General features: G+C 43.5%; 1 protein-coding gene and 1 long non-coding RNA gene across 4 annotated transcripts in view; one reads left to right on the top strand and one right to left on the bottom strand.

Moving 5' to 3' along the window:
• Nucleotides 1–23,552, top strand: part of ASTN1 (astrotactin 1) — a 211,587-nt gene that overhangs the window by 48,371 nt on the left and 139,664 nt on the right. The window lies entirely within an intron of this gene.
• LOC310708668 lies at nucleotides 1,675–8,822 on the bottom strand. Its single transcript, XR_014527141.1, has 3 exons — nucleotides 8,697–8,822; nucleotides 4,566–4,661; nucleotides 1,675–1,784 (listed from the first exon to the last, which is right to left on the bottom strand). It is a non-coding gene; the product is annotated as an uncharacterized lncRNA (long non-coding RNA).

Raw genomic sequence — 23,552 nt, 5'->3', positions numbered from 1 at the left:
TTCTTTAAAATCCACAGTAATAATGGTACAATTTAGAACAAAAAAAATGTAGTGGCATAACAGCACCGTAGAACTACAGAAGATAATTCTGAAAGCAGAATTTAGCAAAATAAATGGGCCTTACACACACCCTCTCCAAAGAAACATCAGAGAAGGAGTTTTTGTCATCTCTTTAGGACGAAGTTTTCACAAATTCAGGGCAGTTGCTGGAAGGTTCTGTTTGTGGTCTTCCCTGCTCAAGCTTATTCCACAGATGGCATGGACAGTAAGGTTTGCTGAGCCTCCCAACTGGTGTGTGGGTTCATAAGGGGAGAAGGGGTCCTTAAAGCAAGAGTGTCCCAGGCCATGCAAGGAAAGGTTAAAACCAACACCTTAACTTGGGCTATGAAGCAAATTGGCAATCAGTGTAGCTGGTGCAAAACAGACTGAATATGTGTCTGCTGATCAGTACCTGTTAGGAGTCGTGCAGGAGTAGTCTTTCCCAGCTGAAGCTTCTAAATCATCTTCAAGGGCAGCCCCAGATGAAGCGCATTGAAGCTATCAAATCTAGAAGGTACAGAAGCATAGTGCAGCATGGCAAAGTCTGACTTGCATTATTATTGGCTAGAGAAGGAAAAAGACACCCCTGGCAACAACTCTGGCTTCTCAAGGACCAGAGCCAGATCAAGGAGGACTTTTTGCTCATACAAGGTCACATAGACCCCATTAGTCACAGACAAACTAATCTGCTCCAGACCAGTATGGTGTCACTTAAATTCATAACAATCTGGTTCAGAATATGAGCCTTAAAAAAAAGGTAAGGTAAAGGACCCCTGACAGTTAAGTCCAGTCGCGGACGACTCTGGGGTTGTGGTGCTCATCTTGCTTTACAGGCTAAGGGAGCCGGCGTTTGTCCGCAGACAGTTTTTCCAGGTCATGTGGCCAGCATGACTAAGCCTCTTCTGGTGAACCAGAGCAGCACACAGAAATGCCATTCACCTTCCCGCCGGAGCAGTACCTATTTATCTACTTGCACTTTGATGTGCTTTTGAACTGCTAGGTTGCCAAGAGCAGGGACCGAGCAACGGGAGCTCACACCGTCGCGGGGATTCGAACCGCCAACCTTCTGATTGGCAAGCCCAAGAGGCTCAGTGGTTTAGACCACAGTGCCACCCGCGTCCCCTAATATGAGCCTTGTCTCCAATATGAACCTTGGAGACACATAATTCATTTTTTCCAATCTGAGGCAAGCACAATAACCCCATAGTTTTTCTCTGAAATAGTTTATAATTCAGGCTGGGGGCAGGGGAAATCTATGCTTGCCCCTGAGTGTGGACCTAGTGCAATTGCTGCAGAGCTCAGAGCTTTTGAGAGTCTTAGCTAAATCTCTTAGCTACTCCACTAAACCAGCAACCAGCTCTTGAGTAAATGTCCATTCACCCTAGATTAACATCTTGGTAAAGATAACAAGCATTGTAATATTAGGAGAAAACACATATTCAGAGGAAAGGCTATCATATGAAGAAATTAAATTAGTGAAAGCAAAAGCAGATGTCATTAAGCAACAGAGCCCATAGAAATCTTATTTAAATTATTGAAATAACTTATTGACTCAAAGATGGTGTTTGCTTTTTGAGCGCACATGCAGATATAATAGGTATCTTTCAAAATTGACTTTGAAGTTACAATATAAACAGGGCAATCAAACAACATAATATGTCCCAATCAAACACTTCTCAGTGGTTAATAACATTAGGAATAAATTATTGATGATTTCTTGCAGGATGGTAATTTTCTTTGTTCTGCTGGGAGAGAGAAGAAAATGAAAACTTGCATTGAATGGTTCTCACTAATAAACGTAAAGGTACATCAGTTTCATTTCCTTGACCTGTGTCTTGAGTTGCTACCCAGCAAGCAGTTGAGAGAAGCAGCAATCTAACTCTGCCAAGAAAATGTGTATCGATTTATCCAGGCAACTAAAATGGTCTCTTATTTTCAGAAATCCCATTTCTCTCTAGGGGAGAGTAGGTATTCTAAGGAGGCAGTTTTCTCTCACTTTTTCGGCTACTTTAAAATAAAAATAAAAATAAAAAATTGATTACCATCCACAGTGGTCCTAACCCTGTGAGACAGAACGTTTTGGTTTCATGCACATCAATACCCCTGCATGATGTCGTGAATTGTTCCTTTGCCTTTGTTTCTGTTTGACTTGCCCATATGCACTCCTTGAAGTTGTGGTCTGATTCACTTGCCTAAAAATAGGCCTTGTGAAAGGTGAGGTCAGTGCACAGAGCATTGTGGTTCTGTGATTGGCCCACCATGCAGTCTTCTGTCTGAAAAGAAGCAATCATTTGCAGTTGTGTGCTTAAAATTGCTCTTGTCATTCAAGGGCTTGTGTCAACGGTAATGGCACAGTCGTGTCATGCCCAACCCAGGGTATACTTTTGCTCATGTGAATTCACCCTGCATCCCAGTGGAGTTCCCCGAGACAGTGGTTACAAGTCTGCAGGGAGCTTGTTGCTAGCTTCAGGAAAGATCTTTCACAAAAGGAAAAATTGGTTTGTAGATCTCAATATAGAGGAAGGAAGCTGAGGAGTGTTAAGCATCAAGACGATCCTTTTAGAACCTGTGCACGAAGGAAGGTGAGTTAATTGAATCGAATCAATTTTAGAGGGAGGCAGAGGTAAATGAGTCCCAAGAATTTTGAGTAGTGACGTCCTGCTGTGTCATACCCCATGAAACCTTGTAGACAAGGTCAAAACATCTGAGTCTCCAAAAAAGATAAGACTTGTAGAGGAATGCCCCATCCTAAGATTACCTTTCCACCAGCCACCTTGTAGGTCTTGGACTGTTTGGTGTTTGACTGCTTAGCAGACTTGGTGGACTCCAAAACAAGATGCTGTTTACACAGGGGCATAGCAGGGGGTCAGTGAGGACTGGATTGGTGCAGCGGGTGCACCCTGCCCCTGCTTCTGCCCTGCATGCATGCACCTTGGGCGCTGGCAAATGCTGCAACACCACTGCTTTACACACCATTTATTTTTAACTCATGAATGTCCTTGTATGAGATTGAATAGTTATGGAGATGAAAAAAGCAACTTTGTTCAGCTGAAACCACTGGTTCACTTGTATCAAAATTTTCATTATCTAAAACTTTTTCAGGATGTCCCTCCTCATCACGTGTGGTTAACTCACCTTAGGAAGGAGGGTGTTAAAATCAGATACAGAAGATGAGACAGCAAATCTATTACACAGGGAGAATGGAAGGTCCCCTGTGACTCTTAATGGAAGGGAAAAGGGAAATTTAGACCATGAAATTCCACAGGGCCACCCCTATTTTCTATCCACTTCCTCTTTCTCATAAGTAGAAGTTCCCTCTCTATCTTTCTCTTTGTCTAAAAGGAAGGTATTTGAGAATACCTGAAGACCATAACCAAATGAACGATCAACATTAATTAGATTAACAAATGCTGTCAGCTAAACAGGAGTAAATCTCAAGGTCTTTTCTGCTGAGCTGTCACTTTCTCCAGCTTCTTATTGTTCTGTCTTCTTGCAGATTGATAGAACGACTGTGCAATACTAAGTGCACTTTGTGCATTGCCAGAGCGCTGCTTTAGGCTGCCCCACTCTTTTATACCTGGGAGAATAAGAAGGCTGCTTGTCAGTACAGTCATACCTCGGGTTACAGATGCTTCGGGTTGCACGATTTCGGGTTGTGCACTGCATCAAAGCCGGAAGTACCGGAACGGGTTACTTCCGGGTTTCGGCGCTTGCACGTGCTGAATTGTGACCTACACATGCGCAGATGTGGTACTGCGGGTTGTGGACGCTGTGGGTTGCAAACGTGCTTCCCGCATGGATCATGTTCACAACCCGAGCATCCACTGTATGTGGTAGAGAGACGGGGAGAACCCAGAAAAGCACTAGTCTCTAGCGACTCCTCCCAAAAACATTCCCAGTTCCAGCAGCATCCGTGGAACTTTGTAAGACAAGCTTGGAGGGAGCTGGCTGCCATGGGCATAGCCTAGATTTTTGTTAGGCAGGGGCAGCCTTTTGTTGGGGTGGGGGCAGAACCTCATATTTGTATTGATTTTGATGGGGGAGCAGCTGCCCCCCTTGGCTATGCCTAGGCTTGTTGCAATGTTTTTTTAAACAAAACTGCCTTGCTGCTCAGCAGGGAGCAGATTTCTCCAGCGACCGACTGCAAAACATACAGAGCGGTATTGCACAGAATGTAGTGGTACCTTGGTTTATGAACTTAATCCGTTCCGGAAGTTCGTTTTTAAGCCAAAGCACTCTGAAACCAAGGTGTGCTTTCCCATAGCAGCGGGGGACTCAATTTACAAATGGAACACACTCAACAGGAAGCGGAACATGTTCTTATTGCAAGGCAAAGTTCACAAACCAAAACACCTACCTCTGGGTTTGTAGCGTTCTTAATCCAAGTTGTTCATAAACTAAGCTATTCTTCAACTAAGGTACCACTGTATTATAAATAGCCATTGATAAAAACATCCTTGGATTCAAATTAGGTGTGACTTTGATCATGTAATTTGCTGTTTAGTAGCTGTTTTTTGTTTTAATACCTGCTATTGAATTCCATTGTTTATGCTCCGCGAGAAGTACATCTTATTGTCTGTTGTGGTCATCCAACATTCAGCTTCATTGGATAACTCCAGATTCTAGTATTGTGAGAGAGAGAGAGAAAATGTTTCCCTATCCATTCTCTCAACACCATACTTTATTTTTTACACCTCGATCATGTTCCCACTACCTTACCTTTTTTCTAAACTAAAATGCTTCAAATGTTGTGACCTTTCCTTATAGCAGAGTTGTTTCAGCCCTATAATAGTTTTGGTTGCCCTTTCCAGAACCTTTTCTTGCTCTACATTATATTTTTTGAGGTGCAACAACCAGAATTTTGCACCGTATTCCAAGTGCGGTCGCACCGTAGATTTGTAGAATGACATTATTATATTGGAAGTTTTATATTTGAAACCTTTCCTAATGATGGTTTGCATGGAACTGACCCTTTTTTCATGGCTGCTGCACACTGGGTCAACTTTTTCATCGAGCCATATTCATGGTCAGCCACCACCAGTTCAGACACTGTGTTTATGCGAAACTAGCTAGGTTTGTTTTTTGCCCCAATGTGCTTTACTTTACACTTGCTTAACACTGAATCATATTTGCCAATTTAATGCCCATTTAGATGGTTTAGAGAGATCCTTTTGGAACTGCTTGCAATTTTTTTGTTCTTGCCACCCTGAACAATTACAAACACCCGAGTCCTCACCCATAACTCCAGGTCATTTATGAATCAGTTAAAAAGCACAGATCTCAGTACTGTTGCTTGGGAAAAACCCATAACTCAAATCTCTCCATGCTGAAAATGCCATTTATTCATACACTCCACTTACTTTTTTTTAACCAATTATCCAATGACTCACAAGTCTTTGGTGGGGAACTATCCTGAAAGCTTTTTGGAAGTCTGTGTACTCAGCACAGTGCCTGTTGGATCACCCCTATCCACTTGGCTGCTGTTCACCATGTGAAAAAGTTCCCATTGGCACCAGTCGAGGTGTGGCCCTAAGCTACTTGCTGTTGCTATATCTGTTACATTGCTTTTGAAATCAGGTTTATGATGGGGGGAATTGGAAGGTTTTAAGTTTGGAATCTAAAAACCTGGATACAGAGTTCTTTTATTATTATTTTAAAAAGGGCATGTCAAAGATGGGTGTTAGTTCTTCTATTCCTCTCAGCTCCAGCCATCATGACTAGTGGTTACAGATGATGGGAGCTGGTATTCTGGAACATCTGGAAAGCCACATGTTCTCCATCACTGGCCTAAAGGGACACAACTTTGGGTTTTGTAGTGAGTATCACACTCAACACCTGCAAAGCAGAAAACAACAACAACAACATACCACCCTATACCCAGAGTGTGCCGCTTGAACTTGCCGATCAGAAGGTCGGCGGTTCGAATAATATAATAATAATTTATCCCTGTGATGGGGTGAGCTCCTGTTGTTCGGTCCCTACTCCTGCCAACCTAGCAGTTCGAAAGCATGCTGTGCAAGTAGATAAATGGGTACCTCTCAGGCGGGAAGGTAAACAGCGTTTCACCAGAAGCAGCTTAAGTCATGCTGTCCACATGACCCAGAAAAACTGTCTGCGGAAGCAGACAAACGCCGGCTCCCTCGGCCTGTAAAGTGAGATGAGCGCCACAACCCCAGAGTCATTCGCGACTGAACTTAACTGTCAGGGGTCCTTTACCTTTATACCACCCTATACCCAGAGGTCTCAGGGTGGTTCACAGAACAAAATCAAAATACAAAACCACCAAATACATAATCAAAATAAAAACAACAACAATCCAATAACCACTCTCCCCCACAAAACTCCCCACATTTTAAAAGAGAATAGGATACCAATCAAATCAACCAAAGGTGTATAGGAATAGAACTCTGTTAGTGCATCAGCTCATGTTCTAAGGTAAATCTGGCTGCCACATTCATTGGTATGGTGCTGAGGCCCCCAGGCCCCCATCTTCTCTGAAACTGGAAGGTTTTTAAAGCTGTTGTATTTCCCCAGAATCTTTCATGTACTAGAAGGCATGGTAGCCATCTTCTGAATCTGATGCATAACCGGACGCCTCTTGTGTCTTTAGTCAGTAAATCCACATTCTTCCCAGTACACAGAGGGAAAATGCAGCCAGCATTTTTGAGAAATAGATCAGTATTGTCAATTTCCCTGCAGGTTCTGGGAATATAGCTGCTATTCTTGTGTCATGTGCTGAGGGAACAACCACCGTGTTCAGAACCATGGGCAAATTGAAAGGATCCTGAAACAGTGAGCCAAATAGGCTTACTCTGTGTACTGGGGGGTTTCCAGTTAGGTAACTGGACTGTTGAAGGGAGCCAGCATTTGTCTCTGGATCCCAGTACTATAATGTACTTATAGTAATGGGCAACTTTGCTTTTGCCAGAAGAGCAGGAGCAGGAAAGGAGATGGGCTTTTCCAACTGGAGTCAAACTTTCACTTGGGGAACATTGATTTAGACTTTCACATATATCTGTCATCTCGGTATATGTGCTTGTGCAGGTAATATCTCTTGAGTTGGAATAATTATCCTAAAGAAAACACTGAGTTCCCGTAGGAAGCAATATAGCCCACAGCTGTTTTCAGCACTGGGCTGACATATTTTATTTTATTCTTTTTACTTAGATAGATAGCCCTCTCTATCCCTGGGGGCTCAGGGTGGGGAGCAGTCTTGGTAAACAGAAACAATAGAATGCGACAAAAACAATTGCACACAAACATATATATATATAGAGAGAGAGAGAGAGAAGAATGTTAAAGTACACAGCCAAAATAATTATTTATTCATCCAAACTTTCTACCTTCTAACTTTCCACCTAGACTCACCTAGCATGGAACTTGTGCATGGCTACCTCGAAACCCCAACACATTGCAAAAAGGTTCTAAAGCATGTGCCGAGCCTCTCATACCTGCCAAGGTTGTGTTTTGGTACGACCCTGGGTATGATTTTGTTTTGCCTTTTTGTCAGATGACTTGGCTTGACTAGCTTGCAGAAGTAAGCTCAAGCATACAGAAATTCAGATCACCAGCTTCCTCCACTCAATGGAGCTACTGTATTTTTCGCTCTATTAAGACACCCCAGACCATAAGACGCACCCAGTTTTTGGAGGAGGAAAACAAGAAAAAAAGTATTCTGAATCTCAGAAGACAGAACAACAAGAGGGATCGCTGTGCAGCGAAAGCAGCGATCCCTCTTGCTGTTCTGGCTTCTGGGATAGCTGGGCAACCTGAACTCACCCCATAAGACCCACACACATTTCCCCTAACTTTTTAGGAGGGAAAAAGTGAGTCTTATAGAGCAAAAAATACGGTATGTTGGGGTTCTAGAGCAATGTATAGGAAGTTGTGGAGGAGCCACAGCTCCAACAGAAAATGACTGCTAATGCACCCCTCTTGTTCAGACTTGGAAAGCCTTAATGCTTGGGCAGAATGTTGATGACCATTGCACATGCACAGACTAATATTATTTGCAATGTGTGAGAGCTAAGCCCTCCATGTGTACCCCCGCGCCCCTGTTGAGCTGTACCACTTCAGGATTGCAAGCTTGGCTGTCCTCTCCCATTAAAAATTCCCTGCCAGCCACTAGGAAGGTGGTTAGGTTGGAACTCTTCTGTAAATGCCAGTTTCATATGTACATAGTATTTCTTTGTAATGTGGGGTCAGGATTCAAACCTATCAATAATCTGAGTTAGTACAGTCCAGCTAGATATTCATCTAGTTGTTCCTGTGTTCAATTACCAGAAGGTCAATTACCAGAAGATTACAGGGGAATCTGTGCCCATGGTGTAATGTACTGCTGACGACATGCCCAACATAGACACCTCCTGTGCCATAAGAGGTGAAAGCTGGCTTAAAAAGACACAATACTGTAAGTTCAGTAGGCTGTGGTCACCTCAAAGGGTAGAATAGATGGAGTCCCCCCCCCCCGAGCCAACGTGAAGTAAATTAAATTGCATTGCAAAGATAATAATGACCTTTGTTTTTTCACACTGAATTTAATGGACTTTAAAGTGTTTTAACTTGTCTTTGGGTGGATTGTGTTATTATCCTAACTAGAACAGCTTCCCGACTTTTCTCGTTATCAGAGCATCCTGGAGTTTGGAAAGAAAACATACCTTTTCCACTTTTGCTTCATCTCTCTTTTTTTTCCTGTAAAGGGCTGTTTGTGCCTTTAGGATCAGGAAAACTGGAATCTTATGTGACTCCTCCCAATGGAGCTTTGATTCTATGCCCAAAAGGCACTTAGTGCTTCACTTAATATTAACAGGATGTGAGCGAGGTTTCACTGCGACCTTTGGAACTTTCTATAACAGGACACTTTGAGTATTTAAAACACACACAACACAAGCCCAGAGCGGCAGGACTGCAGTTTAGCATAAGTTTAAAGTGTCGGTGGAAGACATTTATGTAATGTTAACAGCCAATGAATACCTTACACTAGCGAGTATCTGGACTGAAATGACACAAGCATTCATATTCTATGCCTAGAAAAAAAAGAAAAAATAATCTATGTCAAAGGAATATGAACTCCTTAAATCAAATCAGTTTTTGGGAAATGGTGTCTTCACAGGCAGAGACTGCAAGTTAGAAGCAAATTTGCTAAAACTTCATGTTTTCTTTGGGATACAATAGTTGAGTTTTTGCACATCCTGTGTTTTTTTGGAAGTACTTTGGGATGGGCCCAGTGTTTCTTATTTTTGCTGTTCCAGTTATCCCCTCTTAGTGTGAGGAACACAAGCTACATGACAACAAATGTTATTAAAGAGAGAACTAACAGGAGGAAGAATAGGTAGCCTTCCATTGGTCACTGCTGGTTCGAGGCCCTACAAGCATTTTTGCTTTTACTCCCGAAAGAAAGGAACCGTTGGTGGTGGTATTGTTGTTGTTTTTTATAAAAAAATTTATTGGTTTTTCACAATTTATATAAACACAAACAATACACACTACAAACAAACAAACACATAAACAAACATGTATAATTTCAAATCCTTTTTTCTTAAACCTTACTTCACCGACTTCCCCGTACCTCCCCTTTCTGCATCCCAATTTCCAAATTTGTTTCAGCAAATCCTCCCCCTTGAGTTTATCTAATTTTCCCTTGTTCTTTTCTTTTACTTAATCTTTTACAGCTGTAGTCCCCTTTTTTCTATAACCTCAACATTTTAGCACTCATTAATTTTACAATATTTCTTAAGATAAATTTTGAATTTCTTCCAATCTTCTTCCGCCGTCTCTTTCCCCTGGTCTCGGATTCTGCCAGTCATTTCAGCCCGTTGGTGGTGGTATTGTTGGCACAAGTCACTTTAGATGAGAGTATGACCCTTATTGGTCACAACTGGCTAGTTCATAGCCAATGGGCCTGGGTGTGATTCTGGTGCTGAACCTCTGATAAGAGGAGATTCTTGCCTGTTGCAGGTAAACAGGAAGGGGGCTGTTTAAATGCCTGGATCACATGTGTAGATTTGGGTAGGAAACCTTTGGCTTCAATGTTCAGAGTTCAAGGGACTGTTGAACTGGTGAAGCAGCTACTGGAATGTGCAAAACAGGGTGGACAAAACAGGATGTGCCAGATGTTTGAATGAGTCGGAGGACATACTGAGACAAAGAACTGTTCTGAAAGGATATGAACTGTTCTTAAAGGATATGCTGAGACAAATAATTATTCATGAAGATAATGTGACGAAAGCTATCATTTAGTCCAACCCCCTGCAAATACAACCCCCTGCAATACAAAGAATATGCAGCTGTCCCATAAGGGGATTGAACCTGAAACTATACAAAGGCTGGGAAATCCTTGGCACAGAACGTTGCTATCCTGCTGCAGAGGTGGCCGCCCACAGACTCTTGGAAAAGATCACCCTTTTTAGTGAGTCCGCCCATCTGGTAGGTGTGAATGAGAGGAGTGAATGAGTTCTTATTAGTTATTACCTGTTAATCAATAAAGGGTTATTTCAAGGAAGATTTGTGTCATTTTGTCTTTCTTGAAAACACTCTGATCTAAAAGAATCTCCTGTCACCAATCTTCTCACACTCCTCCAGATGTTGCTGAGAGTTGGAGTCCATCAACATCTGGGCCAAAGGTACCACAACCCTTGTGTAGACCCAAGATTTGGCTACTGGCAAAACAGTGCAACCTGTGTATTACCTTTCAAAAATGTCGTGGCTGCTCCGCTTACGAGCACCAAGCATAGCCTTAGCTGCAGCACCGTAACCCGTTGCTCTGCTCTTGTAACTGGAATGGCAGAATAAGATTTGGGTGTAAGAAATCATAGAGGAAAGGGTGTGCTAAGAGCAGAGAGGGTTGTACTAAAAAGCCAATTGACTGTTTGCAGAAAGTTCCGAAAATATGGGTGACTCTAGGAATCTTGGGCAGATTTTGTGGAAGGAAGGAGGAGAGTGTGTTGACTGCTTGACAGAGGCAAATGGGGCAATATCAAAAGAAGAAGAGAAGAAGAGTTTGGATTTGATATCCCACCTTTCACTCCCTTTAAGGAGTCTCAAAGCGGCTAACATTCTCCTTTCCCTTCCTCCCCCACAACAAACACTCTGTGAGGTGAGGGGGGCTGAGAGGCTTCAGAGAAGTGTGACTGGCCCAAGGTCACCCAGCAGCTGCATGTGGAGGAGCAGGGAATCGGACCCGGTCCCCCAGATTACGAGACTACCGCTCTGAACCACTACACCACACTGGCTTTAAAGCAGCATGGCAGCAGGAAAAGATGGGGCCAGTGTGGTGAAATATATGGGGAAGGGTGTGGAAGACACAGAACAGGAGGGTGGTGGGGTTTTGTCTTTTACCGAAGAAAGAGAATGTAAGCTTCTGACTTGCACAGAGATCTTCAGGCAGCACTTTGTTCATGTGCTTTGCTTGATGCAAAATCCCTAAGAAATGGCTGAGGCAGAATCAATTGCAATGCTTTTTTGAAAGAAAACCTGCTTTGTTGCACTTTTGCCTTCCTGACCAAAGAATTGTGCTGAAAAAGGACCCAAAAGTTCCCCTTTGAAAGAAAGAAAGGGGAATAAAAAAAAACACTAACACAGCAGGATTAGATTTCTTTTAAAAATAAGGAATTAATTTAAGTAGATAATCCAGTCAGATAACCAATTTGCAACCTGGTCACCCTGTGTCTTCAAACTTCACAGCTATCTCCAGAAATGTTCCTGTGAGTTTTATCTGCTGAAGTTTCAAAGATTGGTTCTTTCAAAGGAAAAGGTGGGCCTGAACCCAACTCTGTTGGAATAGTGAGGAACTAATGTTAGTGGGAGCCAGAATAGGTATTTTTTTAAAAAGTCAATTGAAGTCGATGGGAATGTTTCAGCTGATATTAATGAGCACCAAGAACAACCCCAAGAGACTATTTTGCAACAAGCAGATGAAAAAAATGACCTATTTTGTGGGTTTTGTAAGAAGTGGAATGGTTTAAAAAACAGATCAAAACCCCATTGCTGCTTGCAATGTGTCTATGGAAGTAATTCAGATAAATAAAAAAATGTAAACATACATTTATGTATGTATCTTCCTAGAATAATAGAATAGAATAATGTGCAATTGAGTAAAGGAGTAGGGTGAAATTGACTTGTCTTGCTTATGGAATGAAAAAAACAAAGCATACCAAATATATCCAAGATTGTTTGGGATGTACTGTAAAAGAAGGTGTCAAGATCTGTCAACCATCGTGGGGAACCAAATCACTGTAGCTATTTGGATCTGGCTTGACTTTACCTGCCCAAGCTGGCCATTGGCTCCTCCTCTTCCATAGGGAGGTATATAAAGTACTTCCTTTACGGATTAACTTTGCTTGAGCTGACCCTTCCTGAACACTTTAACATGTCTCAGTGGGAAAATGGTTGGAAAGGGAAGGGTTAAGCACTCCCATCCCTTCTCTATTGCAAAGGAGATGGGGACATGGACCTTTGTAGCACAAAGTGTTGTTTTTGCCTCAAATATCTCATCTGTGAATTGCTTTGAATGGTCTTGGCTGAGTAGGAATGCTGCAGAATTGGAAAGGTTTATAGAAGAGCATACTTTCATGGAGCACTAATGACCTCTGCTGTTTAGGGCCTTTAATCTAACAAGCTCAGAGTCTTTATAAACTTTCATTGCTTGGATTTGATTGGTCGGAAGGCTTCCAGAGCTGTGTTGTTTAATTTGGCATACTGTTCCAGCAAGTGGAAATAGGTGGTTGCTATTACATTTTTGTGTGTGGAATGGGTCAGGCATGCATTTGTGGGAGAGACCCTAATCACAAACCTTACCTTTGAAACCAGGAGAGTGCCAAGTGGCTTGGGAAAACATGCACACTCTCTCACACACTGTTCATTGGATCCCAGTGTAACTAGTACCCATGTTCAGGCCTGACTATTTGGCAAGTATGAGTTGGGGAGTCCTATATTTGCTGTGTCTTGCAGTTCCATCCTGAGTGGGTCCTCTGGTGTCATGGGGGTGTCTTTAATATTTCCCTTGAGATGTTCCAGGCTGGGAAATAAGAAAACGCATGGGTAGCCTCTTAACCTCACTGAGTAGCTCTGGCAGCCTTCCCATTGCAACACAAAAGCAAGCCTCTATAGTCATCACTGCAGATTCTCCAAGTGTCCCTATTTTCCAGGGACAGCCCCGGATTTAGGGAAGCCATCCTGGTTTCTGATTTGATCCTGGAATGCCCCACTTTCCCTTGGATATTCCTATTTTCAGTGGAGAAGTGTTGGAGGATATGGAATAGGATTCTCTGTTTTCATTGGAGAAATGTTGGAAGGTATGATTTTGCCAAGTGGTTGAGCATAGGCAGTGAGTTCCAGTCAGAGGGGCCAACCTGAAGGAGCAATTCCACCCCCCATTGTTCAGCCCGGACACTGAGGTCCAGTGCTGAGGGCCTTCTGGCGGTTCCCTCATTGCGAGAAGTGAGGTTACAGGGAACCAGGCAGAGGGCCTTCTCGGTAGTGGCGCCCGCCCGGTGGAACGCTCTCCCATCAGATCTCAAGGAAATAAGCAGCTATCCTATCTTTAAAAGACATCTGAAGGTAGCCCTGTTCAGGGAAGTTTTTAATATTTAATGCTGTACTGTTTTTAACATTTGATTGGGAGCCGCCCAGAGTGGCTGGGGAAACTCAGCCAGATGGGTGGGGTATAAATAAGAAATTATTATTATTATAACTTGGGCCCCAGCCTGTGGGTGTCCAGCAGTGCACATGCGATGTGACGTCATGACATAATGTCATGTCTCATGCCACCGCCGCTCTCCAGCACCGATTTTGTGCTTCTGTGGCAGCAGCAGGCCCCAACAGAGGCCCCGTGGTGGAGACGGAGGCCTCGATCCAGTCGCCGCAGAGGTGCCAAAGAGCTGCAAATAAAGCAGTGGGCAGTAGTGGGTGGAGGCTGGGCACCCACAGTGAATTGTTTCTGGGTGCCCAGGCACCCAGGGCCCCCTGGAGTTGGCACCAGTGGTTCCAAGCCAAGCCAAGACCTGGCCTGGTGAGTAAGATCTTGCTGGGTCAAGCTTGGAAACAAACATTTATCTGATTGCCTTTTTGAAGTGGGAGCATTTCGTAAATTGGAAGAATCTTTCTTTCTTACAACGAACTTTGATATGCGTGGGCAGGCAGGTTAGTAATCTTTTTGTGGGTCAGATTTGCAAATATTACATAAAAGTGTCCTAGGACATTGCCTGAGTCTACTGCTTCACTGGGTGATTTTCAGGTCAACGAGAGATAGAGGAAAGATTTCTCTCCAGTCACACTGTTCATAACATTCCTAATTTTGTAACCCTCTGTCATACTTCAGGATACAAGAATCTGCCTTATATTGCCTCATAAAATCTAGCGCTGTCTATTGCTTCTACTGGTAGTGATTTGCCAAGGTCTCAGAGGTAATTTCTTGGCCTGTTGTCAGAAATCTTCCATTGAGCTATGGCCCTTTCTCAATTCCGCCTTTTTCTCAGTCATTAATGCAGCCTTGCAAGTGGCCACTCAGCTACGTGTCTGGAGCAAGTAATAATTCCTTCTCAGCCTACAGCCTATGACACAGGGATCTCACATTGTCCTGTGTCTAGGTACATATTGTCCAGTAGGCTGTTAACCTGCAAGGTTGCAGCCAGGCACATTCAATATTCTCAAAAGAAACGTTTTGATTGGGAAATCATTCTCATGGCAATCAAGCCTAATGTGGAATGCAATATGTCCTGGCTCTGAAATCTAGGGAGGCAGGAAATAATGGAAAACCTGTCAGATAGATAGATAGATAGATAGATAGATAGATAGATAGATAGATAGCTTTCCTGCATGCGCATATGTTTGGGACATGTATCTCCAAAAGTAGATTGGCCGTTATCCTAATGCAGCTCTAAATCACTGTTCCTCACATCACATGTACGTTGTTATTATCCACAGTAAACATAAGTGGGCATCATTTTGCCTGTTGAAAATTTCCATGTTGAATGGAATACACAAATTAAGTCAACTGTGCAGTCCATAAGCACCTGTTGTTGTTGTTTAGTCATTTAGTCGTGTCCGACTCTTCATGACCCAATGGACCAGAGCACGCCAGGCACTCCTGTCTTCCACTGCCTCCCGCAGTTTGGTCAAACTCACGCTGGTAGCTTTGAGAACACTGTCCAACCATCTCATCCTCTGTCATCCCCTTCTCCTTGTGCCCTCCATCTTTCCCAACATCAGGGGCCTTTCCAGGGAGTCTTCTCTTCTCATGAGGTGGCCAAAGTATTGGAACCTCAACTTCAGGATCTGTCCTCCCAGTGAGCACTCAGGGCTGATTTCCTTCAGAATGGATAAGTTTGATCTTCTTGCAGTCCATAGGACTCTCAAGAGTCTCCTCCAGCACCATAATTCCTTCATGGATCACTGCCTTGTAGTGGCGAAGGGGCTTGAATAACTCAGAGAAGCTATGAGCTATGCCGTGCAGGGCCACTCAAAACGGACAGGTCATAGTGGAGAGTTTTGATCAAACATGATCCACCTGGAGCAGGAACCGGCAAGCCACTCCAGTATCCCTGCCAGGAAAACTCCATGGACAAAGTCAACAGGCATATAAGCACCTGTGCTTGGTCCTTAATTGTGCATCCTGCCAATACATTTTCATTGCATCACTAACTTAAACTTGCTGCCTCTTCAAAACACTTATCCACCACAACAAAGATGGGGCTTTCCACACTGGAAGTCGGAAATCACAAATATTCAGGGCATGTCTAACTGTAACCACTAAGAGCTACATCTGTCATCTCTTTGTGCCAATTACTTGAAGTCTCTGACATAACTTGCTGCTGAGAGACTGATTACGATGAATGCAGAAGGAAGCGGCTCAGTGAAGGTGAAACGGATTTCTCTCAGTGCTTTGCTTTCCACAGGCGAGTGACCTCCTGCTGCTTCAGAGCCTCTTGGAAGAAGCCCGTTTCCCAGCCGTACTAAGCCTGCCACATTCAAGACCTTGCTGATTTATATAGATCATCAATTTGACAATTATACACACCTGCAGGCTTAATTGCCCCCATTTCCTTGAGCCGTGGGCAGATTTATGACTTTATCCAATTCTTGTAACTCTGAAACACGCTTGATTAGACCCAAAAGTCCTTTGCACTGATCAGTCTCTCAGCATTGCTGGTCTCTGGACCCTGTGACAGATCCTCCTTCCCTCCCTCCCTTCAGGAAAGATAAATTAACGAGCTGCACTCAGCCAGGTCTTCTTTCCATCTTTCTTTTTATTTGGCATGCTGGTGTATTAAAAAGCTACTATGCTGTAACTCTGCGGGTGGAGTGAATTTGGAGGAAATAGGTGCTTGTGGCATACAATGTTGAAATCGTATAAACAAAATCATTTTTTTCTTTTTTAAAAAAAGGACTTTGGAATTTCACTTTGCAGTGTTTGAGTTCTGGGTTGTTGTTTGTGGGGGCAGATATTTATTTTTGTAGATCTGCGAACGCTCATGACAGATCTTGAATTTCCATCCCCTTCCACTGAAATGTTCAGGGTCATATTGAGCTGAAGAATGAAAATCAGGGAGGCATTGAAAGGAGAAAGTGTTGTGAAAATAGGTGATTTCTGTTAAAATAAAATTTCTAAATACTCTAAACAACTGTGTCTGAGAACAACTGACCATGGAACCAGCCAGAAGGGAGTCATCCTGCCCTGGACTTAATCCTAAGTGGCGCCTAGAACCTGGCGCATGATGTGCTGCCAGACTAATGGGAAACGATGAGCACAGTGCTATATAGAGTGAGTTTGATGTACAATTGCCAAGACTACAGAAGAGGAAACCTATCAAAAACAAGGAGCCTGGTTTAAGGAAGTTGAAAGGGAAAGAGAGTCAAGTCTCTCCACATCCCATGGGAGTTATTCAAAAGCACAATAAAAGAAGCTCAGGTAGAATTTATACAGCAGGTCAGGAAAGTTCCCACCCTGCCAGTGTGTTTAACAAGCCACAGGCAAGGAAAGATGCAAGAAGGCTCCCTTCAGAAAACTGAAGTCTTGCCCAGATTTGGAGAACAAAAAGGAACACCAACTCTGACAAAATAAGGGACACCAAAAGACAGAACGAAAAAACCCAGCCATTGTATATTTGGACTTTCAAAGAGGTTGTGACAAAGCCCTACATCAAATCTTCCTGAGTAAATTTGCAGGCATGGGAGAAGAGGAGCCTGGCGGCTTGGTGGATCGTGTCCTCAATCAGGGAGAGCACGTGTTGTGGTGAGATCACCTAAACTGCCTCCCTGTTGTGGGGCGGGATCGTTTGGATAGCCACAACACCCTACTGGTTGCCCCTTGGTTGCTGGGGCAGAAATTTGGCCTGTTGGGTTTTCTTTTGGCTGCTGAGGGGCTATACAGGCTGTTGCACGTCGCTGAGAGCTTTCTCTTTCCTTCAACATGCATCAGATCACCTGCCCTCCCTCCCTTTATTTTGGACTGTTCTTTGGCCTTGCTATGCCTTTCTAGGGGTTGTCTGTTTTTGGAGCAGGGGCCCAGTAGGAATTTTGCCATTTGGCTGTTGCCATTTGGTTTTTGCCTACCGTGTAGCAAATCATCACAACTTTGTAAGGTTGGCGGTTAGGCACTGGTTCAATGTTTTGCAGAAGGGAAGTGGTTGGCTGTGCCTGCCCCTCCATCGCTACTGCTAGGGAATTCCTTTAAAGGAACCCAAGGACTCTCCTTGCTTTTGTCCGATCCGCTTTCTGGGGTTAGGGCCACGCCAGAGTCCCTGGGAGCATATGGGGTGAACTGGAGCCTGCACTCAACTCCGTGCTCCTCCAGTATGTTTTCCCTTACTGACCTCTGGTGGAGCCCAGTTGTCAACCCTGTTCCTGCCATGGGTTACTTTTAAAATGAGGCTGCATTTTAAATTGCATTTTAATCTGTATTTTAAATTGGGTCTCCCCCCCATTATGTTTTTACTGTAATTTTTACTGTTGTTAGCTGCCCTAAGCCTGGCTCTGGCCGGGGATAGTGGGGTAAAAATAAAAGTTGTTGTAGTTGTTATTACAGTGGTACCTCAGGTTAACAACTACTTAATTCATTCTGGAGGCCTGTTCTTAACCAGAAACTGTTCTTAACCTGAGGTACCACTTTAGCTAATGGGGCCTCCTGCTGCTGCCGCACCGCTGGAGCACGATTTCTGTTCTCGTCCTGAAGCAAAGTTCTTAACCTGAAGCACTATTTCTGGGTTAGCGGAGTCTGTAACCTGAAGCATATGTAACCTGAAGCGTATGTAACCCGAGGTACCACTGTATTAGGTAGTCAGGAACCAATGCCTAGGCAATAACTCACAGCTGAAATTCAATAAAGTTGTGGCCAAAATTATTGCCGAAAACCTTAAACAAAAAATCTGTGTCTATTGTGTATTTATTTTAGGGGGTGGTTTTGGGGGTCTTTACACACAACTGAAGAAAGAGCAGGAAGCAGAGAATAGAAATAAATGGACAATAGAGGGAAGTAAGCAGTGGAGCCCTCTAAGTATCATGATTAGAGCATGTACTTTTTAACTTGATCATAAATGATCTGGATTTAGGGAGATTGAGATTGCTAAAAATCCCAGCCCTGTGTTTACACTAATGGAGTCTGAGCTGGTGATGGCTGACCAGGAAAGAAAGATCTTGGAATTGTGGCAGAAGGCTCAAAGAATATAGATGCCTAGTGTGTGGCAGCTGTGAAAAAGGCCAACTCCACATTCAAAATAAAGCTATAATTGTATCTTTATAGATGGCCACATTTAAGACTACGGACTACAGGTTCTGGCCGCCACACTTCAAAAAATAATACTTCTCAGCTGGAAAAAGTGAAGAAAAGTGCAAACAAAATAAGGGCTTGGGGCAATTCCCCTGTGAGGGAAGGTTACAACATTTGGGTCTTTCCTTCATTCTGCAGTACTTACAGCCTGGGGGTCACCAAATGAATGGTGGGAATGGTGGGATGGTGGGAAATTCAAGACAGAGAAAAGGAAATGCTTCTTCACACAGCATGTAGTTAAAATATAGAATTCACCAGCACAAGATGTGATGACCACCAACTTTGATGGCTTTAATGGCCCTGTTTAGGGAAGCTTTTAATGTTTAACAGACCATTGTATTTTAATATTTTGTTGGAAGCTGCCCAGAGTGGCTGGGGAAACCCAGCCAGATGGGCGGGGTATAAATAATAAATAATACATTATTATTATTATAAAAAGGGATTACACAAATTCATGGAGGACAGGACTATCAATGGTTCCAGTTACAGATAGGTAGCCGTGTTGGTCTGCCATAGTCAAAATAAAATAAAAAAGTTCCTTCCAGTAGCACCTTAAAGACCAACTAAGTTAGTTCTTGGTATGAGCTTTCGTGTGCATGCACACTTCTTCAGATACACTGAAACAGAAGTTGCCAGATCCTTCTATATGGTGAGAAGGTGGGGAGGGGTATTACTCAGAAGGGTGGTGGGAATGGGAGATTGGCAGATAGCTGAGATGAGCCTGTTGATGACTCTTAACGACTGTAATAGGTCTTACAGGAAAAGGCAAGGGGTGAGAAGGTGAGAAATGGCTTAGTCATGTATAATGAGATAAGAATCCAATGTCTCTGTTCAGACCAGGTCTCTCTATGGTTTTAAGTTTGGTAATGAGTTGCAATTCAGCAGCTTCTCTTTCCAGTCTATTTCTGAAATTCCTTTGTAGTAAAACACCAGAGGTAGTTGTTGTTCTCTTTGACATCTGGTGAGAGAGCATTCCACAGGGCGGGTGCCACTACCAAGAAGGCCCTCTGCCTGGTTCCCTATAACTTGGCTTCTCGCAGCAAGGGAACTGCCAGAAGGCCCTCGGTGCTGGACCTCAGTGTCCGGGTAGAACGATGGGGGTGAAAACCCTCCTTCAGGTATACAGGACTGAGGCTTTAAAGGTCAGCACCAACACTTTGAATTGTACAGAAACGTACTGGGAGCCAATGTAGGTCTTTCAAGACCGGTGTTATGTGGTCTCTGCGGCCGCTCCCAGTCACTAGTCTAGCTGCCGCATTCTGGATTAGTTGTAGTTTCTGGGTCACCTTCAAAGGTAGCCCCACATAGAGTATATTGCAGTAGTCCAAGTGGGAGATAACCAGAGCATGCACTACTCTGGCAAGGCAGTCATCAGAGTACTTCTTGCCTTTTTTTGTTAAAAGGGGTGCTGGCAAGATGTGATGATCTCATTTTTGTTTCTCTGGGGAAGAAGCTTATGAAAGAGGGAGTGGCGGTATGTGACACCAAAGCCTCCCCCCAAGAGCAAGGGAATGGCTTCCAACATGATGGCTGCATATTTTCAGACATATCTCTCTTTGTGGTTTAAAGAGAAGCAAGGAACCCAGTTATGGGTGCTTGTGTGACGCTGATAATAGAGAACTACAAAATAGCAGCGGCTTCTTACTTTTCACATAGAGGCAAACACGGGAGCAAAAGCCAGCTTTTAGCTAAGTGTTCTCCCTCTGGATAGATGATGAACAACCAGCCGTCTTATTTTCATGCAGCAAGCCTGAATTTGCTAAAATAATATCTGATTCCAGTTGCCCTCTTGGCCGTTGCCATAATGAGCACTTAAACAAATTAGCCTGCAGGAATGGGCTGAGGTTTGAGTCCTTCTCATCTCTATAATGCAACCCCCCCCCCCCAGTCCCACCACAATTGTCCGTTTAACCTCGCCTTCACAAATATGTTCCGATGTCAAGCCAAGTGCCTGGCAGATGGTTTAGAATAGATGGCCATTACCTTGACTGTCTGCCTTTAGCAGATATTAATTACCTTGATACAAACATCCTAGCTGACTTGTGTGATGAAGGTGGCCCTGGGAATGACACACTCCCCTCCGTAGCGAAAGGGTTTTTTTTGTTGTCATGTGGACAATTAGGATGGTTAAGTTTTAATGTTTCGCCCTCTGTTATTTTTCTGCTCATCCTGTCTCCCTTAGACTCTTTTATTAATCTCTTGAAAGATACAGATACCCCATAGGTCTCCATCAGTGATAAAGCACCTTGGGGTCAATCTGAGCTGGAAATAGTCCTGACTGCTTCTCCTCTGCTTGGAGTGGCTACCTGCTATGGCTGAAGCTGGTTTCCTGTAGAGGAAAGTAACTCCAATGTCCAGGCAAAGTTTAGTTTAGTTTCTTCCCCAGAGGAGCCTGGAACAGAGAACAGGACTGTTTGCTTGCTGGACACCCTTACTCTCTGGCCATTCTGTTGCACTCAGAGGGGCCAGTTTGAGTGAGCCCCCGCCCCCCAGCTTAATAATTAATCCAGCTTTTACTAATTTGCTGTAATAGGCTATAAAGAGACTGATTTATGCATATAAATGCAATAATACTGCTGTTTAGTTCACATCAATTATTCTGAAAGATCAACATGTCGTGGGGTTTTGTTTTTTGTTTTGTTTTTGACTGAACTACATTTAACAATGTGGAAGATTCAGAGCATCTCCCATTGGGATTTCCTAGTGGTTGGATCATTATATCATTTCAGTTTTTAGGCAACACAGTATGAAAATATTAAACTTGCACACCACTTTTCTGGGTGACAAGGCTTCGTTGACATGGATTTAGGCTCAATTGCAATCTTCTATAATGGTGTGAACATAAATTGCATAAGGATAGCAAATACCTTTGCTCACTAAAAATCCAATAGAAGTGATGAATGGCATGATTTGCTGTTATATGCACAAAGAAATAGTGATCACAAGCTGAATGACTAAATATACAGCCCCCCCCCCCAATATCAATCACCTGTTTATATAGATTATGGCTAGATTATCCTTGATCACTTGAATAAAAATAATAATAAAAAATAAGGCTCTTTCTTGTAATTTATCCAAGTGTAAGTCTCTGGTACAGATTTAAACTCAGTTAATTGCAGTGTTCTCCAGTTTTCGTATCTCTACATACTGCAACATCATGTTGCAAAGCCTCCTTTGTACAGGTTAGTGTTTGTTGCAAATCGTTAGGTGTTTTATGTGTATAATTGTGTTCATGCAAATAGTATTTGGCACCTTAAATTATATACCTTTCTTTTTATCAGTTTTGAAAAACAAGTTTGTTTGTTTGTTTGTTTGTTATGTTGCCCTTTCTTCTAAAGGAGCCCAAGGTGTAACAACAATAGCTCTTAAAAATAGAGGAGCAGGGCTGGACATTTAATTCAGAATTAAGTCAGTCAGTCATTTGCTTGGAATCTGACAGTGGGGGCCGGTTTGGTTACACAAGCCCTTTCCACGTATTTCCCACATACAATTGCATATGTGGCCACGTAGCTGAACTGACATGGAATTAGCCATCTTTGAGATTATCCTGTTCATTTCTCTCCAGCTTGCAGGAGAGAAAATTCCTGAAGGATTGTGTCCAGGACTAAGATCCATCTTAATAGCACCCAGATCTCAGCAACTGGGGCGTAGAAGGCCTTCCGCAGTACACCAGCCTTAAGCCTTGCTAGTTTTGCAGGAGGGGGCAACCATTCACTCCTGCCAGTGAACCACACTGATTATGACCTTGAAAAGGACTATCAGTCTCAGCTTTAGCCTAGTTCTGCCGGCACACATTACCTTCAGTAGGGAAGGGCCAGGGATACGAGTCCTTGGCATGTTAAATTATGTGATGGGGAATTTGTTGCATTACCCTGAGCAAAGGATACAGCTCATGAATCTATATGATGGGATACCAGATTTAGAGCCAAGAAGGGAAAGAGCTGAAAAAGCACAGATTTCAGGTTCAGAGTTTGAAAGATATTGATGGTCGGCTTGGTTCCCCTGTGTGGCTCCCATTAAGGCCTTGGTTGGGAAGCCATTAACTTTGGCATTAACTTCTAACACCTAGATTAAAAAATAGCCATCTGGAGCCAGGGGTTAATAACAGTAAGGGAAAACACTCGTTACCCTTCAGAATGCAGCGTATGGTGGCATCAGATGTGGCCTGATACCTTAGCACCTAATGAACAATGGCCTTTCTAGGCTCCCAGCTGGTTCAGAAGTCAGAATGGCAGCAGATGCTAAGCGTCCTGGCCCTTGAGGAAGGAAAGATGGAGAGGAAAGAGGCGCAGTCCTCACAAAGTGCAGGATGGGAAGTAACACCCATTGGATCAAACTATAATCCTTCTGTCCCTCTTCTCTCTCTCCCTCCCAGCTGCCTTTGCATTTGGTGCTGCTCCACTTCTGAGTGTGCACTGTGGTTCAGTTGAGTCACATCTGCTTCTGGCTTTGCTCTAGAGGCCTCTGTGGGTGGCCCTACTCTTGTTTCAATAGGAGTATAGCATCTAGATCAAGGGAAGTAATAGTGCCACTGTATTCTGCTCTGGTCAGACCTCACCTGGAGTACTGTGTCCAGTTCTGGGCACCACAGTTCAAAAAGGACACTGACAAACTGGAACGGGTCCAGAGGAGGGCAACCAAAATGGTCAAAGGCCTGGAAACGATGCCTTATGAGGAACGGCTAAGGGAGCTGGGCATGTTTAGCCTGGAGAAGAGGAGGTTAAGGGGTGATATGATAGCCATGTTCAAA

Source organism: Podarcis liolepis, assembly GCF_965112155.1.
Source record: "Podarcis liolepis genome assembly, chromosome: 6".
Classification (NCBI taxonomy): Eukaryota; Metazoa; Chordata; class Lepidosauria; order Squamata; family Lacertidae; genus Podarcis; species Podarcis liolepis.
Note: the sequence above shows the minus strand (reverse complement) of the source record. Positions and strands in the feature narration are given on the sequence as shown.